Below are 24,535 nucleotides of genomic sequence, written 5' to 3' on the forward strand. Positions count from 1 at the left end.
AACAATGAAAATTTGACCAAAGAATGCCCAACTAACAAACAAGTCAATATCTGATTCCGATTTTAAAGGAGGACGGCTCTGGTTAAATTGATATGAAATGCTCCACAATTTAACTCCTATACTTCGATCATATAGAGAGGAGAATTGCACGAAGTACGGGGTGGTCACGAAGATTCGTGTCCCCACCCTGACCCCTCTCCTCACTCAGACACACGCCGGTCATCACCTTTGTAGATTCCTTAAATGTGATTAAACAACAGAATACAAAATGTATCTGTGCTTTAATTTAGATACCCTTTTTTCACTCCTAATGCCATGCTCATCGATCCTCCCCACCCCCCACAACATAGAGCCCCTAACTTGCTAAAAATTTCCAGTGTAAGGCAAGTGGTTAGAAAAACCCATGAATCACAAACTTTTGCGAGGCTTACACAAACCTAATCCTCAGTGCTATTTCAATTTGAGGAACCAAAATGAAATTATCATCTTACTTTGGGGGTAGGGGAGATGAGTTGAGAAACACTAGTTTTTACTCCTTAGGGCCTTGGAGTCTGGATTCCTATTGTTTTCCCTGCTCTAGCCTCTCCTTCCTCCTTTGATAATTCACAAAAACAGTACTTTTTTTCATTTGAGAGAAGAAATATTCTTTTAAAACTTCATAAAATTTTTTTTTATTTTTTTCACAGCCAGAACATAAACCTGAAGAGTTGGGCTTCAGAACACAACATAAAGTGAAAAGGCGATTTTCACTACATATTTCTTTAAAAAATACACATATATATGTCATATGTTATGTTATAACATAATAACATGTAATTATAGGTTAAATATAACATGTTCTATTAACCTATAATTATATATGATTATTATGTAATATAATATATATTATTATATTATTATAGTTTGATTTTTTCCTGATTAATGCACATCTGAGTCTTTATTCATTGAGGTATAGGCAAAATGTGCTTGTATTTCAGCAAATGTTACCAAAATCTCTCCTGTCCCTCCCTCATTTAATGCTAACTTATACTTTCAAAGGAAAGAAAATTACAAATAGGTTTGTGTATTTAAAGAAGATAAATAGTAGACAGATAGATAGAAGATAGATCAATCTATCAGCATTAGGAAACACGAACCAGAACATCTCACCCAAGCAAAACCTTGCAGTGAACTTCTGTGTAGCTACAGAGGTTTCAAAATGAACAATCCCTGTCAACCTTAAGGAGGGCTGAGTCAAAAAATGCATAGCATCATAGACCTGTCTGCAGACCTTTCCACCATGACCCAATAAGCTGAAATTCTGACAGAAACATGGGATGCCGAGAGCTGCAAGCCTTGTTTCCATTTGCACACCCGTTCATGTAAACGGAAGTGGCCTGAGGTGATGTCTTGTCTTCCTGACTCCAAAGCAATGTCTTAGCCGCTGTTAGAAGGCACTGTTTAACTTCTTAGTGGTCAATAACATGCCCCAGCAAGCAATAAATATGCCCTGACCCTGCAGCTGCCCTTTGGCACTACACGCATCATTGATCTTATGGGTCCTTGGCAAGGAGCCAATCTGAAAAAAAGCTAAGCAGAGGCCAAGTGCCACTTACCAAAACCTTCTTAAAATTCCTTAGGAACTATAACTAGAAATAGAGCACTTGGAAATCATCATATCATGGCTACTGGAGTTAACATTATTTCCATGAAAGAGAGGGAGAGAAAGAGGGAGGGGACCAGGAGAGGGAGAAGGAGGGAGGAAGGGAGATCTTACATGCTCTAAAAAAGGTAATCTGACCCATACATAGCAAAATCTCCCAGTCTACGTAATTAAAACTGGGAGTTCAGCATATCCTAGAGAAGGGGATCTGAAAAGATGGACTAAGAAGGGAGAAATCTTTCCCCATTATCATGTATGTTTTTCCTCACTCGATAATAAAAATGCATGTCATTCATAAAATATCTACAATAAAACATACAATGAGCCTGTTCCTGGGAGGTCCCTGCCAGGTGAGTAACACACCCGAGAGTGAAGTATTATTAACCCTTTGGCATTCATAGGATATCATCTCAACTACTAGTTTTCTTAATTCCCTACTGTATACCCAGTGCCTCATAAAAAAAGAAATTGAGCATGCAGCCCCTATATACTGGTTTATTTTTAGGTAATATATGTGTTCTACTCTACCAATAAAAATACATATTATGAAATGTACACAAATAAAAAGAACAAAGTTAACATACAATATTTTAAAATAAATATCTTATTTATTAATAGTAAGAACAAATTTAGTAAAAACTCTAAGTAATAGAACATGCTTCATTATTTTTATACTGTTTATATTTTACAAGCCAATCATTCAAAGATCAGGTTTGAAATTCAAAGTTTTCCCCAACACTTGGGATTAATGAGGTTACGGCTACAATAACAAAGCTGCCAAAGAGGGGTACCTGGGTGACTCAGTCGGTTAAGCATCTGACTCTGGATTTCAGCTCAGGTCATGATCTCAGGGTTGTGAGATGGAGCCTCTGTGCTGGGCTCTGCCTTCAGCAGGTAGTCTGCTTGAGGCTCTCTCCCTCTCCCTTTGCCCCTTCCCCAGCCCTCTTTCTCTCTCTCAAAAAAAAAAAAAAAAAGTAAATCTAAAGAGAAGAAGTGCATTTAGGGCTACACGTAAATAACCATGACTGAGATGATAAATCCTACCCAGCAAGTTCAGAGAAAAGGGTCTACTGAAATTCACTAATATACTGTTACTCTCCTAATGTTCTTGAAAACAAATGAATTTTAAAAAGAAAGCCACTGAGATTCTTGTTGGCAGATTTTCAAAGTAAAATAGTCATTTTCTAATGTTTTAAAATGAGAAGATAGGAAAGCTTTGAGGGGGCAGGGGGCCCTCCACTCTCTATAGCAAAAAAATCTAACAATGGAAATACATCCATAAACTATTTTCAAAATCATTTTTCCTTAGCATGAATTCCATTCAAAAAGGTGTCATTTCTGACACACTGTTAACTATTATCTTCACATTAAAGGGACTTAAATAAATGTGTTTGTATGTTTTCTAAAGTTCCAACCAGCCACTAAGGAATGAGATTTTTCTAGTTCCCAGGCACTATTAGACCTTTATGCACAATGTTTATGGGAATCTGGACTCCTCAAGTCGAGAGGCAAAAAGCTAGAAACAAAGAAATGGAAAAGAAAACCGTTAGTTCCCTTATGGGCCAGCCAGATGCACGGTAAGCTCAGAGATTTTGCTGATTTTATCTACAAGCTCAAATTGAAGTTTAATTTCATTGTCAGCAAATTTTATTCCTCTATAATTAGACATACATGTTCTGGTCACAAAATAGATTTATTCCACTTTGATTTCAATTTAAATATTGCTCAACATACCAACCCACTAGTTACTAAATTTCTCAAGAAAAATCCCACAGAAAAAACAGAATACATTTGAAACTGACCTCCAGCATAGCTTAATAATATACTTCATTTCATATTTATTGACTTCAAACAGGTATATTTTCACATTTTGTGTGCTTATTTATACTTTTGCTTTTAGCACAACAAATAGAAAAACAAGATTACCACCACATTCTCATATGTTAACAAAATTTTGAATGAATTGTGGATCACACCTTGCTTCCTGAAGTCTTAAGGACAGTGGGAAGAGGATTTATGAACTTTGCATAAGTCCTTCAAAGAAGAGAAGTAGAAGACACAGCCTCCCAAATAACAGAGGAAAAAAAAAATGCGGAGAAACTCACAACAACCCTGAGGAGAACAAACTATACGAATCACCGAATTCTTAAAAAAAACAAAACAAAACAACTTCTGTCCTCCTCAACTAGAATGGAAATTCTATAAAGGGAGGGTTTCACGTGCACATGTGCATATATGTACATATAGATATGTATGTGTGAGCATGTGTGTTTTACTGTTGCACCTCATGACCTGACACATAGTAGAAGCCAAATATTAATTAATTAATTTATTCATATTTTTAAAGAGTCCCAATGTGGGACTCAAACCTACAACCCCAAGATCAAGAATCATATGCTCTTGAGCCAGGCAGGCGCTCCTGAAGCTCAAAACTTACCGAATGCATCAGCAAATGCAGGCAAGAGAGTGTGGACGAAATACAGGAAAAAAATGAAACTGTTTTTGGCTGGGGAGGAAGCGCTCAGACACTCCAAATCTTTAAGCCACTGAAAGGAAGAACTGGACCCAAAGCACAGGTCTGGGTAGATGTCCAACTAAACTCAGTCCAACTAAACTCAGTCCAAGCATTATCCTTGGTCCTGCACATGGGGTTTCGGTTCCTCCGTATTCTAACCACCACTGCCATCAAGAACTTCCTTCACTTCACAGACCCAGGAAATTCTTTTTGATTTAATCTCAAGCACGTCACCCCCTGCCTGGCTGCAATTTGTTTACCCACATTCTCCAAGTAATACACAATCTGTATGATTTTAGGCAAAAAATATTGCCTAAGGAGTTAGGGGAAAGTACTTTTGATTTCCGGGATCTGAGATCAGAATTTTTCATTGATAATAACACTGAGAGCCGAGGCCACTTACTGAGCATCTCCAAGGCCACCACACTCTCTGGACATTTACCAAACATTATCTATTTATTCCCCACACAGATCCTGAAAGATGATATTTTTATCCCACTCTCAGATGGGGGTGAGGGAGACCAAGCCCTGAAATAAAAGTGGGTTGTACAAGATCCTAGAGCTCGGGAGTGATAGGGTCAGAACTCAAGGTCAAGTCTCATGCTCCTCCCCAAGGTCACCTGTCTTTTGATAGCCAGGGGTTTGTATGCAAGGGGATGCCCCAGCCTCACAGATCATCAAGCACTTAATAATGCTTCTCGTGATAGAAGGGTATCCCAGACTTGTTTGCAGCTAGACAGACTATGGGGGATTCGTCTAATGTCCTCACATTAAGCTTAGGAGAGGAAGCCCCAGACGGGGCCCATTTACAGTGTCCATGCCCACCACTTTCTTGGCTCTAGACCCCGAACTCTGTCTGCTACAACAGAGCAATTCAGAAACAGGCATGTCAACAATGATAAAAACCAGCAGCAGCAGAGTACCTATGCACTATTTAGCGGGTGCCAACCTCTGTCCTCAATGTTTTGTTTTTTGTTGTTGTTGTTTTTAAAGATTTTATTTATTTATTTGAGAGAGAATGAGAGAGAGAGAGAGCAGGAGAGGGGAGACGGTCAGAGGGAGAAGCAGACTCCCCGCTGAGCAGGGAGCCCGATGCGGGACTCGATCCCGGGACTCCAGGATCATGACCTGAGCCGGAGGCAGTCGCTTAACCAACTGAGCCACCCAGGCGCCCTGTCCTCGATGTTTTTCACGTGTAAACTCATTGAATTTCACAACAACCCTATGGCCTATGAATTTTTTATTTTCTCGGTTTTACAGAGGAGAAATAGGAGGCGACAGACAGTCAAATAAACGAACAATCTAAGGTCACACAACTGGTAAGAGATGGAGCCAGGATTTAAACCTGGCAGGCTGGCTCTGAGTCCAGGAGCTTCAGCAAGGTACCTACTGTCTTTGCAATACTGGGTCCCCTCTCTACTCCTTTTCTTCCCCATTATGTGTAAGTGAAGATTGTTGGCTGCCTGCCAACTCTTCAACAGGCAACCTCATCCAGGTAAATAGCACACCTCATGTTTCTTCATTCCTGGCAGAGAACCTCCACCTGACAAATTTAGTGGCGGGATACAGGCATTAATTAATGTGATCCAAATATCACTATACAGGGGCTTATAAGACCTCGCCATCAAGCAGCCATCTCTAACTTGGTATCATATGGCACAACATCCCTTTTCCTCTAGAAGAACACAGTTAAAATAACATTAACATGTACTTATTGAGGTGTAGTCTTTATAAATCCTTCCAGGTGGATACACCTAGGTCCCCATCAAAGTTCATAGGGTTCTAGAAAGCAATCTGTTATCCTTGCTCACATCTGACCCCAGGAACTTCCCACTCATTCTAAAACAGCATCAACAATGAGGCTCCCTCCACCTTTCCTGGTTCTGTTTGGAATCAAATATGTTGGAATCATTAACGTCTCGGCTGTGAAGAAGCTCCGAATTCATACAGATCTATGTAGTTTGTGGGTACAACTAGAAGGGTATGGTGTCTGGATTCAGAACACCTGGCACTGGATGCCAGTGCTGTCCTTTTGGCACCTTCCTTTTTCAGAGCAGTACCAAGGTTTGGTTTGGTCATCTGAAAAATGGATAGAATGCTTTACCTATCTCTAGTCATGCTATGAAGGTCAAATAAAAATCATAATGGGAGACCACTGTGGTTTGGTGAAGAAAATATTTAAAGTCAGATGATCTGAGTTCAAGTTTCATATTATTCTAATCCACTTCACTGTGCAACATGGGCTAAAGTCATTTAATATTTCAGAGTCTCATTTCCATCATCAGCCAAAAAATGATGTGCATCATTGTAAGAGTTGCTTTAGGGAGAAAAGAAACTAGAACCCACTTCTCCTCAGGCCAAGCCGATGCCATTTAGACTAGAGCTGGGCTTGACTCACATGGAGTGTGATCTGATGCAAACGTGAGAACACAACCCCCCATGCGCCTCCAGAAGACTGGTACCAAGTGGAAATGCAAGCCCAGCGCTGTCAGGCTTTCTGATTCTTCTACCTAAGCACTGAACCCAGGCACTTCTGTGAAACTTCCCAATCGGTGGAGTTGGTAATGAATTCCATTTTTTTAAACTATTTTTTAACCATTTGATGGCCACAGAAAACAGGTCTGCAGACGTGTCACATAAGAATCACTATGCCCTCTGAGGGTAAATGAAGTTACAGTAGCCCTAAGCAACTTCAGGGTAACCTAAACATCTGTTAACTTGGAATAAAACTACCCCTCACCCGCAAAAAATGCCCCCATGCAAACCTAATACACACACAAGTTTGCCAACAGTTTCATGAAGGGACACAAATCATCCGAGATATCATTTTTCCCAGTTTCTGAATCTTGCCAGAACAACCCAGAGCAGAAAAACCAGACAAAAGGACTCTACAGTCTTATTCCTAAAAATAAGATCTCAAAGGAATAAAGAATAAAATAATTTAGAGAAGCATTCATTTTAGAAAAGCATTATCAAGGGTCTCATATTCTGAGATGGACATTTTAAAGCATAACCAACTCACCATTGAGCCCTCAAATTAACCTAGTAACATGTGGTTTTGTAATTTGATCAAATTAGTTGAACTTACTTTGCCCAGATGCACTTTCAAATAGGTGCAAAGGATCCACCAAGATGGAATAATCAAACTACAATGGGCTTCAGAATTAGCCAGGCCACCTGACAGAGCTGGGGCCTTTACCCGTTGGTTTCCTGTGAGCCTCCGTTTCCCACCTGTGAACAGTGATAATAACATATACCATGCAAGGGGTGTTGGGATTAAATAATGTACGGAAAGTGCCTAGGCCAATAAACATTTGTGGTAGGTCATTTTATTGTTTTAACTACAAAGTCAGCTAGTTCATTCATGTTTTGTCCATAATAGTTAGTGCTGCAGAGATTTTTATCATTATTATTTTACTTTATTTAGGTAATCATGGATAGATAATATATTCACGTAGTTCAAAAAAAAATATAGTGAAAAAAATTTCCTTTCTTCCCGTGTCTCTGCCAGTCGGGGCCCTTCCTACCATAATCATTACCATTTGTCTCTTGGATATTATTTAAAAAGGTATCGTCTTCCTTCCAACCAACCCCATAGACAATTATAGCACATTATATTCTATATACAGGCCCGCTTGTTTTCACTTACTATATTGTGGAGATTTTTACATATTAACACATGAAGATACTTAATACCATTTTTCTCTGGCTACACAGTATTCCATGGCATGAATGAAGAACGTTATATTTAATTAGACATACAATGAATAGGTTGTTTCCAATCTGCTACTAAAAACAAAAGTGTAGTAAAAAAAAAAAAAAGTCAAGTTACTTAACTTCTTCCTGCCTCTGGAAATAAAGACACGATCAGTCCTATCTCTCAAGTTGTTAAATCCTTAGTTCCTGAAATCCAGTAAGTGCTCAGTAAGTGTTAGGTGTGATTATTATTAATTCCCCAGGTCATCTCCTATCTATGTAAGTATATCTGTGGGATAAATTCCTAGTGGTAGAACTGCCAGGACATTTAAGAAGTGGAAGAGGGGTTTACTGCTGGAAATCCCACAGGACTGGGGAAATCAACCTGTGAAATGAGGTGTCCACTGGCTTCAGCCTAGGGGTTTAGAAGCCCCAGGTGCCCCAAAGGCCACTGCACAATAGCAACCTCAGAAGCTTGCAAGTCCTTTCTGGTCAAAGTGGCTTCTGAGCTGCTTTGGGGAAAATAACCACACCTCCCAGATTCTAATACTCTCCTCTGTTATTCTAAGGAACCACCAAAGTGTCCTGGAAATGCCAAATTCTTGGCAGCCAAACTACATTTCCCAGATTATCTCTCCAATCCTGGAAGAAACATCAACAACTTGGCCAAGATCACATGTCCCTATTCTCAGTACTAGACAATGAGGTCTTAGGTGATTCATGGCTCTGGTGCACAGAGGGGCAGCGTGAGAAAAGGGTGAAAGAGACTAGGTCGAAGCAAGTAGCGACCAGATACCAGCCAACGTCTGCAGGCTCCGGAATGGCACGGAGTATCACACACACCACACCAACATCGGGGCTCTATCTGCCTGCACCAGAAGCATGTCCATTAAAAAAGAAAGAGGGGAAGAGGCTGTGAAGTGTATCGAGAGGACGGAGGTGGTCAAGAGTTAGGGACTGGCTTAAGAACCAGTGAGGGCAAGCCCACAGCCGGACCCTGTATCATGTATGAGAGAGATGGTAAGTCAGAGCAGTCTTTACCCCCTCGGTGTCATTACTTGCCTATAAAAAGACATACTGGGACTCAAGAGTCAGCAGGACCCACGTATATTTTCACACTTGTTGGCTTATTAGCCCCCCACCCCCACCTCTACTTCACCTCTCCCCAGATCTCAGCAAAATAACAAGAAGAAAACAGCACTTTGACCACCAGCTGGGGAAACTTCCAACTGTGGCTGTTTACAAAGAAAACCCACATAAATTTTACTTGCATGTGTTACACTCACCTCCCCAAATCCATCACACCTATTTAAAAGGAGAAGCTTTAGCACAGTTAAGTGCTGATATTAGCTTTCAGGACCATCAAGGAGTGTATTTACAGAGCACCTCAGTTTGCAGGGAGCCTTCCATTAGCCTGGCTGAAGGCCCCAAATCTCTCGAGCAACAGAGTGGGCCCCCACATGTTGTCACGGGTCTACAGAACCTCATGAAACTTTCAAGAATGCCGTCAGCTCGCATTTCCCTTTTTCTCACGCTCTCCCATCTCAGGCTTCAGTTTCTCCTTTCGCTGGAAGCTACTGTGGTGGCCGGCTCTCATGGTGCTGAGCTTCCCGGTAACGCTCCGACGCAAGAGCTACATTAACGGTAGCTTTCTGTGGGTATTTCTATTCTGTTCGGTAATGTGACGCTGGGAGGGCAACCATAAAGGAGAGAAGAGGGCTAAGAAAAGTGAGAGCCAGAAAGACGCACGACAGAAAACTTAAGTCTCCAGGAGGGAAGGGTGTGTGCGGCAGCCATGGCTAGTGGTCAGCTCAAACAAAGCAGCCATCTCCTCGGGGAAGCCCTCCCTGCCACCACAGCTAAATCCACTCGTAGCCCTTTCCCGCACGATGACACCTGCCTTTAAAAGCACAATCCCTCTACTGATTTGCCTATTAACCATCTCCCGACCTGGAATGGAAGCTGAAATCATGCCTGCCCCATTAATATCCTATCCCCAAGTGGCTCGAGGAGTACCTGGAATACAGTCGGCTTTGACAAAATATTTCTATTATGAACACCAATGAGTGAATACCTGGAATTATGCAATAGCTATTTTTTAAGTTAAAAAGTGCCTATAAAATGAGATTTCTATAAATCAAAATCCATTTCCCACCACCCTAATATGATGAGGACCAGTGAGGGCAAGCCCACAGCCGGAGAAGGAGAAAAGCATTGAGTGAATCCTGGGTCTGAGTGCCTGTGCCTGGTATTTTGTATATAATGTTCAGCTGAATTCTTACGATTCTCTGAGATCAGCGTTCCCAGTGTTATTTCAGATTAGGAAATGTGAGGTCCTGGGAAGCTAAGACAACTTACCCCAAATCACAGATGTGAAGGTGGTCGTTTCTGGTTTGTCTGACTCCAAAATTCCCTGCACTGTTGTCCCCACCCCACCCCCCGCCTTTTCTGATTCGGAAGGCTTTTGGTTTTCAAGGATCAGGTTTCACTCTGCCCTGCCTCTGATACACAGTTAATATTACCTTAAAGACAAATCCCCAACTGCATCTTTGATCTATTTCAAGGAAGCCTTTTAATTGCTTAGAAACGGGAAGCGTTCTGTTTTTATCAGTGGTTCTAGAAGGGAGGACGTCTGCTGCCGTCAGAGGACCAGGGAGAACCAGAGAACATCAGAAGCAGCTGGCCCCGGTGCGAAGGGAGAGGCTCACACCTGCGGGACAGGAGCACAAGGCCAGGGCACGTCTCAAGTCCTAGTCTCAGTCTTCATGCTTTTTCTTCACAACAGCATCAACTACTACCCTGGATGTGTTTCTTTTCTTCAAGGTGCTTCATTATCATTTACTTATAAACGAAAACTCATAGATGCAGACTTTTCAAAGCTCTCACCAGAAGCAGGGAAGCTTTGTTTCCCCGCGTGCCAGACGCCAGTTTTAAGTCCAAAGCAAGTCTGCAATCATTCAGCATTCAAAAGCTTGCTGGAAGCTTCCGCCGCACACAGGACCCATCTGACAGTACTTCCCGCCCCCCGGGGCCACCATCTAAATCCTGAAGAAGTCACAGTGGTCTCTCAGCTCGCTACAGGTCACGTGTCACAAGGCACGTCTGCGAGGCCCCGTTCCTGGGAGGCTTCTCCGTCTAAAACTACAGGGAGCGAACTCTGGTGGCCGCGTGCACGCCCCCACTTTCCTCCGGAGCACGCCGGGGGGGCAGGGCTCCCCCAACCCTCCTGGGCGGCGGGTCTCTGGCGCCAGGGCACAGGATCCTACGAGGCCAGGTGACAGGACAGCCTGCAGCCAGGGGGCTGTGCCTGGCGAGCGGTGGTGGTGGCGCCGGGCCGTGAAGAACAGGGCTGCAGGGAGAGACGCCTGGTTGAGGCTCCAGTCCTGCGCGTCACGTCGTCACTTCTCTATCAGCTTCCGCTTCCTTAAAAATGGCGCCGCTGATAATGACCGCCTCATAGGGCAGCCCGTGAGAATGAGGCATGTAAACTGCCCGGCACATAACAGGCCCTCCGTCTAACATTAACTGGAAAATAATGATTATCCGGCATTGAATCTAATGTTAGCCAAAAAAACAATTATTTTTCTCACAAAAACTTTACTGCAGGAAGTTTTTTTTTCCCCCCCCCAACTCACCTTTACAGCTCTGACTGTAATCATACCCCAAATAAAAGCCTTTTCCTAAATTTGTTGTGGCTGAGGGGTGGCCTGATTCTTCCTATCATCACTAAGAAAGTACCTGACTCTGGCTCTTGCTCTTAGCTCTAAAATTAAGCACATGAAAATACCCATGGTATGGGTGAAGGCAGTGTGAGCTGTGTCCAGGTGTTCTGACTTGAGGCAGCTCCTATTCTTACCTAAGCTATGATTTACCTACCTATGGATAGAGGACCAGAGTGGACAGACCATTCTTTTTAGCCCCAAAGAGGAGAAGGAAGAACACAAGATACTAGGGCAGAATGCAGCACTTAGAAAGAAGGAGGGAATGGACTTGGAGTCAGAAGTCAGGATAGAACCCTATAAGGTGAAACCCACTAGCCATATACAAGGTGACCAGATTTAGCAAATAAAACCAGAGGATGCCCAGTTAAATGTGAATTTCAGATAAACAATGAATTTTTTAAGAATAAATATACCCCACTAATTCTGAAAAGTCTAAGTATATCCCACCAAAGTTTTAATAGAAGTATGTCCCAAATACTTCCTGAGCCATACTAAGAATATTCATTGTTCACTGGAAATTCAGTTTAAGCTGGGCATCCTGTATTTTATCTGACAACACTAGCCATGGAAAGATCTTAAATCTACCTATTGTAATAAAAAGACAATGGGTTTTGGAGTCAAATAGAGCTATGTGTGAATCCCAACTCGACCAAAAGCTAGATGTGTAATCCTTGCAAGTTACCTGAACAACCTCTCACTTTCTATACCTGTTAAGTGGTGATGACACCTCACAGGGCTGTTCTACAGGGTAAATGAAATAAAGATAATGATAATAACAATGAATATTGCAGCTGCTTTGTTTCTTAAGTGATCAACAAATGTTAGTTTTCATTGCTCTCTGAGCCTCGAGTATTTCCCATCTGTAAAATGGGATTAAAGGGACTGAAAATAGAATTCTAATATATTTTTTGGTAAGAATAACTTTTTAGCCTTCCTCCCCACAGATCTCTGGGAAAATCTCCAGAATTTATTTCCTCTGGGTTGGCAAAATACCCCCTTCTACTCAAAAAAAAAAAAAAAAAACAGAAAATAGAAAATAAAAAAACAACGTAATATTTGATCCATCTAGTTGTGATACATATATTTAGAGGGAAACCATCTTGAGTTCACATACTCTTCCCTCACATCCCCTAAACCAGTATTTCTTTTGCATGAGGTCTGAGGATGTCGGTATGAGAACCACCAGTGGTTCCAAAGGACCTTCCTGGACCCAAACCCAGTCCTACCGAGTCAGAGTTTCTGGAGTGGGGCACAGAAAGTATCCTTCCTAGCAAACTCCCTGGGTGACCCGGCAGCACCCCGAAGTCTGGACACCATCACCTCAAACTCTCAACTCCGGGCCCAGGAGCCACACTGGCAGACTCACCTTTCCTAAAGTTAACGTCCTCAAGGAAAATGAATGGGCCCTCACTATGCAGTGAGAGAGGGGAATGGCAAGTTCTAAAGTGATACAGGAATGAAAGTTTCAAAGCTTTTATATGAGGAACAGATCAGCTCATCTAACACTCTGTTTTGAAGCGTTTGTGTCAAATTGACATTCCAATTTCAAGACCGTACATAAAACCCCATTCAATTATTTAGCACTGTACGGATTTTACATAACTCTTGAAGTTACTGACTCAATTCATTTTCCTTCGAACTACAAGACAGATTAATCTAAAATGAATTAAGACAGGCAACCAGAAGTAATGTTACCATGGCCAGTAAACAGTCTTTAAGCTGCTTACAGTCCTCCGGAGTGCTGGATGCCACATCTGTTCCATGATCGTATGATCTCAAGCCAAGGATTTAGAAACTGCCTTTGTCCACACTGACAAAAACTAGGGAGAGGGGTTAATGTTTCACCCGTGGTTTTGCCTTTACTGGTAAGTATCCCTTTTCCCCCAAGAGAGATGATAAAGATGACTTTGCTACCAGTATCTTAAGTTACATCAAAATGCATAAAGGTCTCCGTACTTCTATAACGTAACACTTCCAAGAATTTGAAAAAATGTTTCTAAAATAATCCTAAACTATCTCTGACATCAGGGTGCTTAGAGTCTAACAGAGAGTAAAAACACAGAATCAATTAGGAGATGTGCTAAAAAGCATTACAGTGAGGAAGTTCTGGTGTCAAAAGGGACATCAAGGCCAGAAGTTGGAGAAAGGAGTATCACAGAAGACTTCCCAGAGAAGGGGACATGTAAACCAAGAATGAGGGAAAGCTAGATGTTATGGCTTGACCTGTGTCCCCAAAACCTACGCTGACACCACAACCCCAGTACTTCTGAATGTGATCCTATTTCAAACTGGGCTTGTGGGAAACAGAATTCGTTAAGATGAGATCATACTAGAGCAGGTTAGGTCCTCCCTCCAATATGACTGGAGTCCCTGTAAGAAAAGGAAAGAGACAGACGGGAGAACGCTTTGTGAAGAGCGAGACACACACAGATACACAGAAGGTGGAAGCAGAGACTGGAGCTATCCTGCCACAAACCAGGGGCATCTGGGGCTACCCCGGAAGCTGGAACAGGCATGGAAAGAAGTCTGGGGGTCTTGAGAGAGAACCTGGCTCTGACAACAGCTTAGTTTGGGGCTTCTAGGCTCCAGCTCTGTGAGAGAACAAATTTCTGTCGTTTAAATCCCCCCCAGTTTGTGGGACTTGGTGACAGCAGCCTTGGAACAAACAAACACAACAGCAGCGAGGCGAAGAGGACCAGATCCCGGCCCGGGTGCGCAAGCAGCCAGGAGGACCCTGTCCCTGCCGCCATCTTCAGCTCTGTGTCCTGCACCAGAAGCCGCAACTCTAAGGGGCGAAACCCGACCTCCAGCAGGCGGGACGAGACGCACGAAAACGCTCCCAGTCAAAATTAACCCACAACTGAAGAATCCCCACGATGGAAGTGTGCTCTCAAAAACTATCCGTATTTACTGCCAGGAGAAAACAAACCACGTTTTCAACACAATTGAAACTCGGAGTTAGCGACCAAAAGGGAGACGCAAGCAGCCTCTGGAGGCTCTGCTTCAACCACCTGGGCGAACTTGTCTGTCTGTGGGGGATGTTTATAAAATTTCCAGTGAAAGAGGGGAAAAAGTCAACATGTAGCATCTTCTTACCCCACCTGGACTGGTACCATCCTATTTCTAAGGAGAAGATGTCCGTCATCTTGAATTTAAAATACTTCTATCCATTTGTCTCCTTGGATCCGAATCTGATCACCTTAGGATGAATTTTAAAACTCCAAAACATCACGAAGTAAAATCTACCTCATTCTCCTCATGCATTCTCCTCTCTTTTGTATGCTAATGAAAGAGTGGGTCTTGGCTGGCCTGGGTTAATAATAGAATACTACTTCATATTTAAACAACAGATCTCACTTTTGAAAGGTTTTGTCTCTTGCAAAACCTCAGGTTTTATATGTAACAGAAGAGTTATTTGATTCTTGTTTTTACCTGAGTTGCTAAAGTAAACAATAATAAAGCCACGACTGGGTCCTGAAAAAATCTGGGGTTGGGGACCAGACATAGATTCAGAATTCTGCCTCTGGATTTCCAACTCCCCTGGTTGGCATGCAAACACTCCTGCCCTTGGTTTTGAAAAATACTTAAAATGGGCCTGCAGTCTAATGAACAAAACAGGTATTGGATAGAAAACCTCCCAATTGGAAGATTATATTTCTAGTTATAACCCCAAAATGGCTTTTGCAAATTACCAAAGAAACTCAAATCTGCACAGTCTTAATGCAAAGCAGTGTAATTCGAGACTGCGAGGAACCTAATTGCCGGCTAAGCAACTGTTTCCAACCGTAATTGGCTTCGCACAACCCTGCACACAATCGTGTACACACATGCCTAAACCACTGGATGTGGAAGGCATCTGGACTGAACGCAGGGCTGCCAAAGGAATCTTTGGAAGAATGCAACAAAAGGAATGAGCTCTCGCACAGGATTTTCCATGCATCGGCTCAGAGCAATTTCACTTTCCAGAATGTTTCCCTGAAATGTCAAGAAGGAAATTAGTGCTGTTCATTGCACAGAATTTTTTTTCTTGCAGATAATTCCCACACTTCTTAGAAATTCTCAACAACCCATAGCAGAACATTGTGATATATACACCAATAGAAACAAATCTACAGATATATGTTATGGGTTGTTGTGTACCCCCCCAGTTCATATTTTGAAGTTCCAACCCTAGTACCTCAGAATGGGATCTTATTTGGAAATAGGGTTATTGCAGATGTAATTAGTAAAGATGTGGTCATTGTGGAGTAGGATGGGCCCCTAATCCAATGAATGGTATCCTTATAAAAAAAGGGAAATTTGGAGGGCTACAGATACACACACACACACATAAAGGTAGAGTTTGGGGCCTTCTTTCTATAAGCCAAAATACACCAAAGACTGCCAGTAAACCACCAGTTGCTAGGGGAGAGGCATGGAACTGATTGTCTCTAACAGCCCACAGAAGGAAGCCTGCTGACACCTTGATCTTGGATCACTAGCCTGCAGAACTGTGAAGTTTGTGCTGTTGAAGCCATCAAGTTTATAAATTGTGCTATGGCAGCCCTAGCAAACTAATACGGTGTAGATACACAAAATTTTTAACTAAAAACTTGTGTGCAGCGGCATCCTTTTTGTATATAGTCAGTCACCCACCAGTGAATAACTTAGATCACTAACCTCTTGGTCGGTAGATTTGCAATAGTTGTGCGTATGTGAGGTTAATCACAGGACTGGGGAAATGCTGACTCACAATCCCAAAAGGCTGGAGTTCCAAATTTTGTCATGCAGCCCTGAATTCACTTCAGCTCTGGGAAACCTCAAATCCCAGAGAGAAACATGATCTGGTTTTCTCTCTCTTCCTTCCAATACAGATGCAGGTATAATTTAATAATAGCGCCCCGCTTCCCAAGTGCAATTAAAAATGGCCTTCATTACTCCTCTGAATGAGTGTGTTTTATAATGCTGCAATCTATGGTTCAATAAAAAAGCAACTACTGCACCTATCATGGAAAAGCTGTAAAAAGTGATCAATGTGCTTTTGGGAGCTCCAGAGGTGGGGGGGGGGGGGGACTTAAAGAAATATACACAAAATAACTTGGCACAATGTGAGTGGCTTTGGAAATCCACGTTCTTCATTTCTGAAACCTTTGATTTCTCTCCCTTTAATTGATTCCTTTCCCCTTCACTTAGAAACAGTTAAGGTAAGGCAGTACAAAAAAGGAGGTGGACAGGAAAGGAAAGGGACTCAAAAACGGAGGTGGACATGGAGAAAGAGACTCAAACTTCCATACAGTAGTCCTCTGAGCTGTTATACTCTTTAAAAGGATGTGGTGTACATACGTGTGCATGTGTGTGCATGTGCGTGGAGAGAGAAAAAGAGAGACTCTGTGTGTGTGTGTGTGTGAATCAGACACCTGCTTGTCTGAACAGGAATAATGATTAATAATGAGCAACCCAACATTAAATTGTTAGCAGAGCCTCAGGTAAATGGTGGGTTCTGGCTCCACTGCAGGAAAGATTCATTTCCGGTGACTACTCATCCCACCTCATCTGGACCCAGAAAGCAATTCCTAAATCTTCCGTAGGCATGGTCTTCTACCGTGCCTTAAAGGGGCATCTTTATCTCATTTTCCCCACCATTCCTAACCAGATCTGGTGATCTGAACAGAATGAGGATTCCTGTGGGCCAAAAACTACTTTAAATACTTGATACGGATTACTGTCAGCATCACTTTTTATAGATGCAAAGGTTCAACAACTGCCCAAAGTTACTTATTCTGTTGGTAAGCGGCAGAGTCAGGATTTGAACCCACTGGGGATCTGGAATCCAGGTTCCAGATCCTGCTTTGTTCCCCCCACCCCTGCCACTGCTTTCTAAGAAATGGTGGTTAAGTAACCAGAAGCAATACATGCAATGCATGAGGAATGCTTCTTCAAGAGTCTCATGTCCAGAACCCTGATTATTCCAACGTGGAAGAGTGCTCCCAGCAACGCTGGCCGCTCAGTCAGCCTTGGTTACCAATTTGGAGGATTATTCACAGTCTCTGCTCCTCTTCCAGCTTTATTGGCAGTTATCATTTTAATGTTCTTCCAACAGCTTTGGGAAAAAAAAGAACTTGGTTTTGTTTTCATAAAAGAAGGGAACTTGAAATCTATATTTTAGGTTTTATTAGTAATCCTTATAAAAACACTTGTCTGGAGAGAATTTTAATAAAATTTCATTTGGAAATGATCGACAGATGCAATCGACCCATCTGGTCTCAGTTCCTACAGCAACATAAAATGTAAACAGTTCACGCTGACACTCTTAGAGTTCACTCTGACATTAGAGATCCTATTTACAAATTTGTCCCCTTGCTAGAATTGGAGACAGCTCGTGGTCTGTCCTTTGCATACCTTTGCCTGTAATGTCGGAGCTACATTTCAATCCAGACCTAGCTACTGATGTATGTGTCCAAGGTTAGAGGTGGTTTTAGGGGCATCACATAAAACAAGAGCCATTCTAATTGTGTTACCTAAAACATGCTACAGATGCTAGGCTAATCCTCTATAAAACAATGCTTAGTGTATTATCTGATCAAAGATGCAAATATAGAGCTTTTTCAAATACGCAGCTATCCAGCATTAGACACAGGGACAGTGCAGCTAATCCTTGCTGTCATAGTCTTCTTTGATTAAAACACAGCATATGCCCTTCGGCGTTAAGCACTGTCTGAGGTTATTTCAGGACTGTGCCTGATCGAATGGTATTATATTATGGGTTAGCATGGCTGAAGGGAAAGAGGCCTGGATTTGTGAGTCACGGAGTCTGTGCGTGCTTCAGCCCTCACTTAGCTACTCGGTGACCCTCCAACAAGTCACTTAGCCTCTCGTGACCGTAGGTCCCTTGGCTATAAAACCAGGATGGTAACGCCGACCCCTCCTGACTTTACAGGGTTGGTTACACAGATCAAATAAAATGATATACATAAAAGGTACTTTGTAGATTGTTCAGCATCATACAAAGTTATTGCTGAGCCATGTGGGGAAAACAGAGTTAAACCAAATCTACACCCTTGAATGTAGCTTAACTTTTCAGTGATAAACTGCTGTACATTTTACAGCTTCCAGTATATTTTGTATATTACAACAATATTTATGAGTTCATTTCAAAGCTTTCTAATTTCAGTTAGACTCGGTGGAAAGCTTACACATTAAAATTTCTCTATAAATCATTTATTGTGCAAATATGAACTTTTATTAAAAAAAATTTTTTTTAAAGAGGAAAGCTTTAATTGGTAAGAACTGCCTAACTATACACTTTGGGTTGCTTCTATGAACATATTTTTCATATGGCAGGCAGCTGATAATGTAATACACAGGTTTTGCTATGACCACTAAAATATGAGCTCTTTAGGTGTCTCTCTCCAAAGTCTTATGAAACTACTTTTAACCTGAAAATCCTCACTGGGCTAAGTCATTTGGTAGCTAAGTTATAAGATATATGTATTTAATCTCTCTTTTGGACTAAACATTTAGCTAATAATTGTCAGGAAGGTTTTGACATTAAAAATTTATGACTCAAATAAAAATTCTCTGCAGAAGTTCAGCTACTGAGATATAAGCACTGTAAAATGGAGACTTCTGGAAGATGGCCAATTTTAAGAATATAAAAACTGTCACCCTGGGTTGGACCAGAAGTCTACTTTCCACCAGACTTTATGTCTGACAAGGGCATCAAAACATAATGTGTGCAACAGAATCATCTGGCTATGTGACGGTGCACTCAGAGATTAGAGGTGTTGTCTGGAGGTGCCTGTATGTCGAGAAGCCATCATTGCGTTCTGCCTAAATCATTCTTGAATACACAGCCCTGGCGTGCCAGACTGCACAGTTGCCTGGGATAATAAGCTCGACATGCTTGCTATCCTCTAAGCAAAGACCTTCCATTTCCCTTTATTTGAACTAAAACTACCTCCTTCTAGCTCAGAGAGGTGCCCTTCAGTGCCAGCACTCTGGGGTTGGGTGAACCGCTCCACGCTCCATCTGCCCAGACCCTACGTGTCTCCCTTCATCCTCCAACTCCGGAGTCCTAATCTTTTTGCTCTTTGCTTTCTGGAACCCACACTATCCTCTTGATCATTTGAGTGGCCCCGATCAACCTATTTTAGTGAATGTGGAGCCAGATCCAGTTTTTCCACCTGCAGTGAAACAGAAACTTGGCTGAAAACCAAGAATCTCAGTAAGCCTCCGGACTCATAAAATTCCAGGGAAACTGACCCATCAGTGAAACCTCAGGCACAGCTTTCATATCAGGTACAGATAATGTTACCTAAGAGCAATAACCTGGTTTGGTTATCGGTGAAGTTGATATATATGAATCTATAATAAGGGAAACAAAAAAAAAAAAATAGAAGAACAGGGGGGTATATAAAAAAGGGTAAATTCTCAATTTCCCTAGGATTAGCTCCCAAGGTCAACCCAGCAACGTCTATAATTATAGCTCATTATTTCAATAATTTCAAAGATTTATTACTTTCTGGAATGCAGCTGAGCAGATTAAAAGAAACAACCAATTACTTCTTATGACAAAAAGAAAGTGTGTCCTATCACTGACGGAGGTTAAAAAAAAAAAAAAAAAAAAAAGCCTGGGGAAACCAGTGAGGGTCAAATATTTTGAAATCCTGCAATGTTCACAAGCATAAGGCTTGGCACCCGGGCATATTTTTCATGTGTGAGAACTTTATCAAAAGTCAAAAGCCAAACAAATGAAGGGTAGGAAAGAAAGCCAGGTGGCTAGAGGATTTAAGTCTGCCGCTTCCGTCTGGTGTCATAAACCAAGTCACAAAGCACACAAGATTTCAAGGCGAGGTCCCATTATTTCCTAGAAAATAACCGAATGTTATACACATACTCAAAATGTTCCATAAAAGAGCAAAAGAGTTTCAGAACTTGGGATGAGTTAGGGTCAGGCTGACTTTCCTATTGGCTGAGAAAAGAGGAAGTGTGCAGAGAATCAGATAAACAAGGAGAAATCATTGACTTAAACGAGATTAAACTATTTTCAAGCCCTTCAACTACAGTCACATTACCGATATACAAACAACAGGCTAATTATAAAAAAATTCAAGAATTCTTATTAAGAAGGAATGTCCCTGACCATCGGCAATTAAGCATGGTGCTGCCCCACTGAACGCAAAGGGAGAGAGAGGAGCAAATACTCCTGTCCAGGCTCTGCTCAGGAGAAAGCTCAGTCAGCAGAGGGAGAGCTTTGGGACAGGCATGGCTCACCTCTCCCCCACCACCACCACTTTAGATGCAGGAAGTGGACCGATGGAAATGTAAACCGACTCCCAGGCCACAAGGAAAATGTGGTGATCATCAGCAAATCCTCAGCCTTCAAAAGTGAATGAACACCAAGTCCAGCTGCATAGCTATTCCTAGTCAGTGTCCTGCCCCGGCTCCAAACTCTCCCTATTTTTCCTTTCTTTTTTAGAGACCAAATATGAACACTGAGGAGTTAGATGAAAACACCCAACAGGAAAGAAGCGATGGTCAATTTGGAAGAAAAAGTCACCGCAGCAGTAACACGCAGCTCTAGAAGCTTATTAGGAGCAAGACTTGAGCAAAGAAACAGAGCTGCTCGTTAATGATAATGTCAGTTCCAGAATTAGCAGTGCCATTTCTTCTTTTTCTTCCAGCATATTTGTTCATTGTCATGCTTCTGCTTCACACCTCGCATTAAGCACTTAATTTGTGCCACATGCTGGGAACGCAGATCTGACGAGGCTCTCGCCTTCAGCGGACTGTAAGTCTTGCTGGCAGTCACTCACTTTCCCCTTCCTCTTATCTCGGATCTTCCCCTTTTAAGATTCTGGATGCCTCCCTGAGAGATGACAGTGTGGGAGAGATTGCAAAATAAAAATAGGGGGTATTCATGTTTGAAAAAATAAACCACAGTTGAAACAAAATAGATCAAGAAAGGTGAGAAAGTGTAAGCACTATGAGTTAATACCCAATAGAACTGCCAAGGTTTTTCCTGACAATGCTTTATAACCAACCTTTCCAGGATGGCTGACCTCTTAGGAATTGGCTAAAAACAACAAGAAATGTCTAGAACCTAAATATTAAAAAATGTGTTTGGATACTGAAGCGCAACTATTTCCCAAAAGACAGCATTTCCTTCCTACCCAAAGGAAGCTTCTACAACATGTATTCATCCATCCATCCAGCTCCCCACTTGTTTTTTATTCAGATATCCATCATTCAACGATTATCTATGGAGAACCTGCTATATTCTAGACAATGCGCAGGCTCTAGGGATAAAAGGGCAAGAAAGAAAAGGAAGGGAAAGGAAAGAAAAAAATTTCTGAATTCATCGAACTTGTAGTTTAATACGAGGGAGGAAGTGCTATCGGAATAGCTGCACAAATACAGAATTTACACACTGTGGTAAGTGCTATAAAGGAACAGTCCAGGAAACTATGTGGCACATAGCAGGGTAACTATGTAACGAGGAACCAGGGAAGACTTCTGTTTGAGAAACTAACAGAACAAGGGACAGGCAAGGGAACTCAGAGAGGGAAAATGGCGCTAGATGAAGCTGGAGAGTCAGAGAGGAACCAGATCACACGAGGTCAGCAGCACTGCAGGACCTACTGAGGTTGTCTTTCATCCAAATAGCAGGAATGAGATGCTAGATGTTGATGTGGGTTTTGGTTTTTTTTTTAAGATTTTATTTATTTGAGAGACAAAGAGAGAGAACGTGTGAGAGAGAGCACAAGTGGGGAAGAGGAGCATAGAGAGAGGGAGAAGCAGGCTCCCCACTGAGCAGGGAGCCGGATGTGGGACTCGATCCCAGGACCTGGGGATCACGACCTGAGCTGAAGGCAGACGCTTAACCAACTGAGCCACCCAGGCGCCCTAGATGTTAATGTGTTTTAAACAGTAGAGTCATTAAGTTCAGATTTATGAGTTCAAATCCTATCTTGAATACTGTATGCATGTGTGTTTCTGTGTATGTGTGTGAGTGAATCCTTACATATCATGAAATATTTCTAGAAGGATACAAAAAGAACTGATATTGGTTGCTTCTGGGGAAGGAAACCAAGAAACTACAAGTTACAAGTAGAAGCGAGACTTCATTGTCACTGTACCCTGGGGAAAGAGGGGGAAGGAAAAGGAGTAGGTTGCTATTAAAAAAACAAAAACAAACACAGAAAAAATCTGTCACTGTATTAGGAAGGATTGAGGTGAGCAAAATTAGAACAAATGCAACAACAACAAATCATTCTACATATTAAAGAACCAGATCCATTCCTGACTGATCTTCGCTGGCTTTAACTGTGGGGAGAACTCCAAAGTGCAGGAACAGTTTTCTAGGTTGTAAAAGCAGCCAAAGACCTGGAGAGCCTGCATTCCAGCCAAAGAATGCTGGCTTATGGAATAAAAACAAAAACAAAACAAACCACACCAGGTTTAAGATAACGGAAAGAGCTTGATACTATCTAGGCAGGCCCCACTCTGATGTATCTTGAAAGGTTTTTGTTTTTTGTGTTTTTTTTACCTTGAAAGACAAAGAAAGCTTCCAGACTTTCTCCAAAGTGCCACTTTCAACAGCTTTTACCATCTGGACTAGAAAAGGCCCCAACAAGCAAAATACAAGGCCCAGCAAATGTAGGCGCAAAACTGTAAAAGGAGAGTGAGGAGTCGTTTGCAAGGTCAGCAAGTCGCTGAGTGGCTAAATGATGGGGCTGGGAACCTCAGGCAAAGCAGTTTTGGGCACAGGGGAAAAAATGTGGTGAAGGAGCTTTGTTGGTTTGTTTTTTTTTTTACCCTTCCATATTTTTTTTCAGAACTACCACTTCAATCAAAGTTTTGACAGTTATGAAACATGTCAGCTGATGGTGAGAATTCATCAAATGTGCCATAAATGACAAGAAATGAGAACCTGAATCTTGAAATTGGATGGGCTTCAAAAGTCCCTGACAATCACTGCCATAAATCATCCAGGCACATCAATCTTTGGCTGGAGGAGGGTTTGCAGACAGCAAAATTGGGAGACAAAGGCTCATGCAGAAAAAGGGTTCCACACGCCAGGTGGCAAAGGATGGCTCTCTTTTGTCAAGACTGTCTCTTGAGTTACAGGGGTCAGTTACGCAGAGGTTATGATAAGAGATACCACCCACCACCGTCACCATAATGAAAAATACATGGAGGTTTCCACCTGCACAACAAGAGACCCAGGGGTCAATGCCAAACCCTACTATCTTCCTGGGATCCATGTTGGCTCTAAGAGAATTCTAGCATCTAGCTCACAGATAACACTCACCCACCCTGTCCACGACACCCTCAGTTAAGATGAGGACTGGGAGAGAAAACAATGTACCCATGGTGTTTATTTCATCAGAATCTCAAGATGAAAAGTTTGGGTTATTATTTTTTATTTACTCAGTCTGTGGCATAACCTTGATAATGATCTAAAAAGGTAACAATCTCTAGACTCTTTGCTCTTTCAGCTCCTCTACTTTTATTTTTTATTTTAATTAAACATAATAATAAACCTGACTTCGACTTACAGGTTTTTAATGTAAACTGTCAAATTTTCAAAAGGGTAAAATACACTTCTAGCTCTCCCCTTGCGATCATCAACATATTCACCGTCCTCCTCCTCTTGACTATGACCCACATTAAGCCACTAGGGAAAAAAAAAATCCCCTGAAGCGGTTAAGTTGATTTTCGTTTGATTTCCAGCTCTGCCACAAACGCTGTTAGAGTCAACTTAATTATTTCCTGGGTCTTTTATCTTTGGGAACAAACCCGGCACTGGCTCCTGGAGACAAGAGTCGGTCACTGATTCACTGGGTTGTTTGGACCACGTCTAACACCTTCAATGAGCCGTCAGTCACACACTCTGGACAGTGCTGCCTTTAAACCCAAGAGGGTTCATTTGGAGCACAGAGAAAAGGATCTTCTCAGGCATCAGACTGTCCAAACCAA

General features: G+C 42.0%; 1 protein-coding gene across 2 annotated transcripts in view; it reads right to left on the reverse strand.

Moving 5' to 3' along the window:
- The window catches only part of EXT1 (exostosin glycosyltransferase 1), a 275,848-nt gene that overhangs the window by 171,109 nt on the left and 80,204 nt on the right, over window positions 1-24,535 (reverse strand). The window lies entirely within an intron of this gene.

This window comes from Leptonychotes weddellii, chromosome 4 (assembly GCF_054177405.1).
Source record: "Leptonychotes weddellii isolate Sample4059 chromosome 4, ASM5417740v2, whole genome shotgun sequence".
Lineage (NCBI taxonomy): Eukaryota > Metazoa > Chordata > Mammalia > Carnivora > Phocidae > Leptonychotes > Leptonychotes weddellii.